The following is a 6,539-nucleotide window of genomic DNA, read 5'->3' on the forward strand; positions in this document are numbered from 1 at the left end:
AATATAATAATGCAACAGTTAAATCCCCCAAACTAACTTATAATTCAATATAATCACTATCAAAATCACATCAAGGACCAGCTCATAGTACAGTGGGTAAGCAGTTTATCAGAAACCAGATCCCGCATGGCTGACAGCAGTTCAAATCCAAGCCACAAGCACTTGAAAAACACACTGGGCATCCATGTATCCAAAATCCTGACAGTCTGGAGAAATAAAGGAAAAAACTGCAGCATAGGGGCCGGCAGGTAATGTAGTGGTCAAGGTACTGGGCTCCCACGTGTTCGACAACAGCTTGCTCTCTCTCTTGCCACCTCCCTCTCTCTCTCTCTCTCTGCCTCTCCTAGTCAAACTGAGTAATAATAATAAATGTATAAAATTAAATGAATAATTTTAAAACAATTATTTATTTTATTTTATTTATTCATTCATTTATTTTTTAATTTAGCCAGAGAGACAGGGGGTGAGAGTGAGAGAGAGAGAAAGTAAGAAAGCAAGCCACCGGATTCAGGAATTGAACACTGGTCAGCCATGCGGGAGTGTCTAGCGCCTTAATCACCATACCACCTACTGGTCCCATGAACAATTATTTTTTAAAAAATAAATAATTGTAATGTGATTTCACTCTGGGAGGTGCTTTCTTGTATGTGTGAGCTTTCTTTCTCTCTGAGGAGCATTCACATCCTCTGACAACTAAAAAAATTAATTTTTTAAAAGTTTTATTTGTTATTATTATTTTTAAAAATTTGACCAAAAAGGGACAGAGTAAGAGAGAGAGAGAGAGGGAAAGTGAAAAAGCAAGCTGCCAGGTCCAGAACTTGAACCGCGGTTGACCATGTGGAAATCCAGCACCCTTAACCACCATGCCACCTGCCAGTCCCCCCAAAATAAATTTTTTTTAATTAAAAATAAATAGGGGGCCAGCAGATGGTATAGCAGTTACCACACTGGACTCCCACATAGCGAGCGCAGTTCAGGTCACAGACCCAGTGACTTGAAAAATCACATCGAGCGTGTGTGTACACGTGTCCAAGATCCCGAGAGGACAACAGAGGATAAAGGGGTTGCAGCTTGGCCATCCTCCCTGTGGGGGGCGGGGGGCATGACTTCTCACTTTCCCTCTCACTGTCTCTGTTTCCCTCTCTCTCTCTCTGGTGAGTGTACACACCCTAAGGCAAAAATCTCTAAATAAATAAGTTAATTAATTTAATTTAATTAAATAGTTCAGGGGCCAGCAGGTGGCATGGTGGTTGGAGCAATAGATCTCCATGTGGTCAACCGTGGTTCAAAGTCACAGCTGGACTCCCATGTAGTCAACCACAGTTCAAGTCCCGGACCCAGCAGCTTAACCTCATGCCAAGAGAGTGTGCATGCATGTAGGCCCAAGATCCCAAGAGTACAGAGAAAAAGGGACTGTGGCGTAGCCATCCCCCCAGGGGGTGATTTCTCGCTTTCTGTCTCTCTGTTTCTCTCTGTCTTTCGGGTGAGTGCATGTACCCTTTAGCAAAAATCGCTCTTAAAAAAAAAAAAATTAGGGCCAACCAGGTTAAGTATGGTGGTTAAGGCAGCTGGATCCCCTATGCTGATTATGTAGCTCAAGTCTCAGACCCAACAGTTTGAAAAACATGCTTACAGGGTCAGCAAGTGGTACCGAGGTTAAGGTGGCTGGATCCCACATCGCTGACCGCGAGTCGAGTACCTGAACCAGCAGCTTGAAAAACACACCAGGCATGTGTGTATACGTGCCCAAAATCCTACGAGGAGAACAGAGGAAAAGGGACAGTGGTATGGCCATCCTCCCTAGCAGGTGATTTCTCACTTTCTCTCTCTCTCTTTGTTCTTTTTTTCTCTCTCTCTGTCTCTCTCCAGAGAGTACACATGCCCTATAGCAAACTAAAAAAGGAAAAAAAAGAAAGATTATGCCCCCAATAACAAAAGTTATAAAATGCCCAAACAAGCATAACAAGAATGTCCAAAGGCAATATGAAGAAAATGAAATACCTTTTACTGAAGTTAAAACAAATCTGCCTGCATTGGCAAAGAGATGCCATGTTCTTAGACATAATATAATAATGCAACAGTTAAATCCCCCAAACTAACTTATAATTCAATATAATCACTATCAAAATCACATCAAGGACCAGCTCATAGTACAGTGGGTAAGCAGTTTATCAGAAACCAGATCCCGCATGGCTGACAGCAGTTCAATTCCAAGCCACAAGCACTTGAAAAACACACTGGGCATCCATGTATCCAAAATCCTGACAGTCTGGAGAAATAAAGGAAAAAACTGCAGCATAGGGGCCGGCAGGTAATGTAGTGGTCAAGGTACTGGGCTCCCACGTGTTCGACAACAGCTTGCACTCTCTCTTGCCACCTCCCTCTCTCTCTCTCTCTCTGCCTCTCCTAGTCAAACTGAGTAATAATAATAAATGTATAAAATTAAATGAATAATTTTAAAACAATTATTTATTTTATTTTATTTATTCATTCATTTATTTTTTAATTTAGCCAGAGAGACAGGGGGTGAGAGTGAGAGAGAGAGAAAGTAAGAAAGCAAGCCACCAGATTCAGGAATTGAACACTGGTCAGCCATGCGGGAGTGTCTAGCGCCTTAATCACCATACCACCTACTGGTCCCATGAACAATTATTTTTTAAAAAATAAATAATTGTAATGTGATTTCACCCTGGGAGGTGCTTTCTTGTATGTGTGAGCTTTCTTTCTCTCTGAGGAGCATTCACATCCTCTGACAACTAAAAAAATTAATTTTTTAAAAGTTTTATTTGTTATTATTATTTTTAAAAATTTGACCAAAAAGGGACAGAGTAAGAGAGAGAGAGAGAGGGAAAGTGAAAAAGCAAGCTGCCAGGTCCACTTGAACCGCGGTTGGCCATGTGGAAATCCAGCACCCTTAACCACCATGCCACCTGCCAGTCCCCCCAAAATAAATTTTTTTTAATTAAAAATAAATAGGGGGCCAGCAGATGGTATAGCAGTTACCACACTGGACTCCCACATAGCGAGCGCAGTTCAGGTCACAGACCCAGTGACTTGAAAAATCACATCGAGCGTGTGTGTACACGTGTCCAAGATCCCGAGAGGACAACAGAGGATAAAGGGGTTGCAGCTTGGCCATCCTCCCTGTGGGGGGCGGGGGGCATGACTTCTCACTTTCCCTCTCACTGTCTCTGTTTCCCTCTCTCTCTCTCTGGTGAGTGTACACACCCTAAGGCAAAAATCTCTAAATAAATAAGTTAATTAATTTAATTTAATTTAATAGTTCAGGGGAAAGCAGGTGGCATGGTGGTTGGAGCAATAGATCTCCATGTGGTCAACCGTGGTTCAAAGTCACAGACCTAGTGGCTTGCTTTCTTACTTTCCCTTTCTCTCTGTCTTGGTCTGTCAACTTTAAGAAGAAACTGTAACAAATAAAATTAAATAAATAAATAACTCCTTTTAAAATAAAAATAAATCATAGTAATTTTTTTTTAATTTGCCAGAGGGCACATGCGCTTGCCAGAGAAAGGCAGAGAAGGGGAGGGAGGAAGCACCACTCCCCAGTGGAGAATGGTGACAATGTGGTTCCTTCTCCTCCATTTCTCCATCCTGTCAGGATTTGGAGCATGCGTACACACACAAGCCTGGCATGATTTTCAAGCCACTGGGGCCAGGATTCAAACCATGGTCAGCCATATAAGAGCTGGCTCCCCTAAACATCAAGTCATAGGGCCAGCCCATGATTTCTAAATCTTAACAATCTGATCCTAAAGCTCTTTGGAAAGTAAAAGATGGAACATCAAACTAATGTTTAAAAAGAACTCAATGATAGGGGAGATAGCCAGATAAAGACATACACTAAAAAAAGCTCTCAACAATTAAAGCAATATGCTTACAAGGTACAAGGAGAAACAAAGATCAATGGAATGACAATTTTCACTTAAAAAAACCCTTTGTGTACGGGAGAATTTAGTATATGATAAACATGGCTCTTCAAATCAGTGAGGATTCATGGGCTACTAGTTATTTTAGTATTAACTCAATGAGAAAACACTAAGTTCTAACCTCAAATATATGTAATTTTCAGATGGATTTTAAATAGAAAATAATATCAGAAAAAAAGTTTTTAAAAAATGATTTTGTAAACATTCATCAATAAAGAAATAGTGAAAAATGGAGGAGAAAAGATTGCACAATGACCATTACCCATGGGAGGGTCTCCCTTCCCCCCTCCTCTGGTAAGTACACACACCCTCTGGCAATCGCAGAACATGAAGTGGTTAAATATATAGCTACAGCATGGGACACTATAAAGTTATCAAAAAGAATGAGAAATCTACACATACTGGCATTAAAAGGTCTTCCAGACATATTAAATATTAAAAAATCAGATATGGAGGAGAAATTTATATGATGCCATTTTGAAATAGCCAGAAAAGTATTAATATGTATTTCACATATGCCTAAGTATACAGCAAGTTTAGGGAAAACCCTCAGCAAACCACCAACAGTAACTTTCCCTTTAAGAAGAACTGGGGGCGGGATGTCAAAGGTGCTTTTGTATCTAGTCTAATCTGTTAACTTGAGTTTGTGCCCCCACACACACACATTTGGTACCTTTGTATATTTTCAAGCAATTTAAGATGCAAATTTCAAAATAAATTAAAGAAAGCTACTGTAACAAAAAACTTAGTGTAGCAACCTTTGTTTCCTATAAGAAACAGATGGGTGATACCAATTGTGCTCCTTGTTGCTGTTAGTTTCAAGAAAATGTTTTCTTAGTAATTACCTAGAACCACAAAATGCTAAGTGGCAATCTTCGGTCCTAACCTAGCATACTGTTGTTTTAATTTGCTGGAATTAGCACGGAGAGGGGAACATGTTAACAAAATTGTATGTGTACATGCTGTGTGTTATATTAAGCTACATTTTCTCTGACCTTGACCACATCAAGTGAAAGGTTTACTAAACCCTTCCTCTCCCTGGAAAGCAAACTAGGGAATACAAATGGCCTGGGCCTGCTGAGCTTTGTGTTCTGCTGGATCAAAAGCCAATACTGGCAGCGGAGAAGCCGGCAGTACCACCACCAGGGCAGCTCGGCACATGTACAGGACACCAAGTAAAGCGAGGAAAATGCCCAGTGTTCTTTATTTTTTAAGCAACAAGATTACACCTGGGACAGTAGTATATTTTATGTGTATTTATCCATGCATTTATTTGAGTGAAAGGTCAGTTGAAAATAATACTGAAACAATTTTCTAATTAGTATAACGACCACAAATTTACAGGCTGAAATTACACGCTCAATCCATAAAAGTAGTGATTAGTAACCAAGAGTTACTCTACAATCATATGTTCACACATACAGACACACACAATGATCCTTTTAGCTATTTTTTGAGGATGTTAATCAACATCTATTTTAGCCAATAACAGTCTTAGATAGAGCTTCTGTCTAAATTATAACTAAAAATTTTGGGGGGGCCATCAACATAAGTAACTAGGATAGAATAAATGAAGAAATATTAAAAATGCTCCAGAGTGTTAAGCTACAATTTAAAAAAAAAATTCTGCTATCATATTATTTGGAGGGAGAAAAGTCTTTTGATGGTACATGTTGCAATACTATACTAAATATATCCTTTTAAGTGAGTACATATATTCTTTTTTTTTTTTGAGAGAGATTTTTTTGTTTTTGTTTTTGTTTTTGCTATAGCGCATGTGCTGCCCATAAAGACAGATAGATACAGAGACGAGAAATCACCTCCCAGGGGGAATGGCCACACCGCAATCCCTTCTCCTCCATTCTCCTCTCGAGATCTTGGGCACACAAGCACAGGTGCCCAGCATGAGTTTAAGCCACCGGGTCTGGGGTTTGAACTGCAGTAGACTACATGGGAGTTCAGCAACATAGCCATTACACTAACTGCTGGTCCTGCTACATATATTCTAATACAAGATCACAGTACTTTATATTAATAGTATATAATGTAATGCTCCCCCCCAAATTATTTATATTTATCTTCAGAACAAATACCCTAGTAGATAACTTCCAATATCTGGATATTCTTTCTTTTTTTTTTTTTTTTATATACCACAGATTAGTTTATTTTTAACACCCACCGTGCCATGAATTCATAGGGAATAGGTTCCAGTAACTCAGGCTCCTTTCCATTGGTTCTCACAGAGTGTACCTCTCTGGGTGGAGCAGGCTGGTGCTTCAGTTGAACCCAGGTACCTTTCTCTTTGGCTTCCTTCTTTTTCTGGTCATTTTCCTTCACACGTTTTAGGAAGCTATCTCTGCTCTTAAAATGCTTAATATGCTCAATATGCACATAATTCTCTTGCCCTTAACTTGTTTGTTCACAACAATGCCAACAGCATGCTGGGTTACATTGTAGATTCTTCCAGTTTAGCCATGGTCACATTCGTGGGGCATTCCTTTTAGAACAGTACCCATCCCCTTGATGTCTACAATATCACCTTTCTTGTAGATTCGCATATACGTTGCCAAAGGAATCACTCCATGTTTTCTTAAA

The sequence above is a fragment of the Tupaia chinensis genome, unplaced genomic scaffold (assembly GCF_000334495.1).
Source record: "Tupaia chinensis unplaced genomic scaffold, TupChi_1.0 Scaffold000074_1, whole genome shotgun sequence".
In the NCBI taxonomy this organism is placed as follows: domain Eukaryota; kingdom Metazoa; phylum Chordata; class Mammalia; order Scandentia; family Tupaiidae; genus Tupaia; species Tupaia belangeri.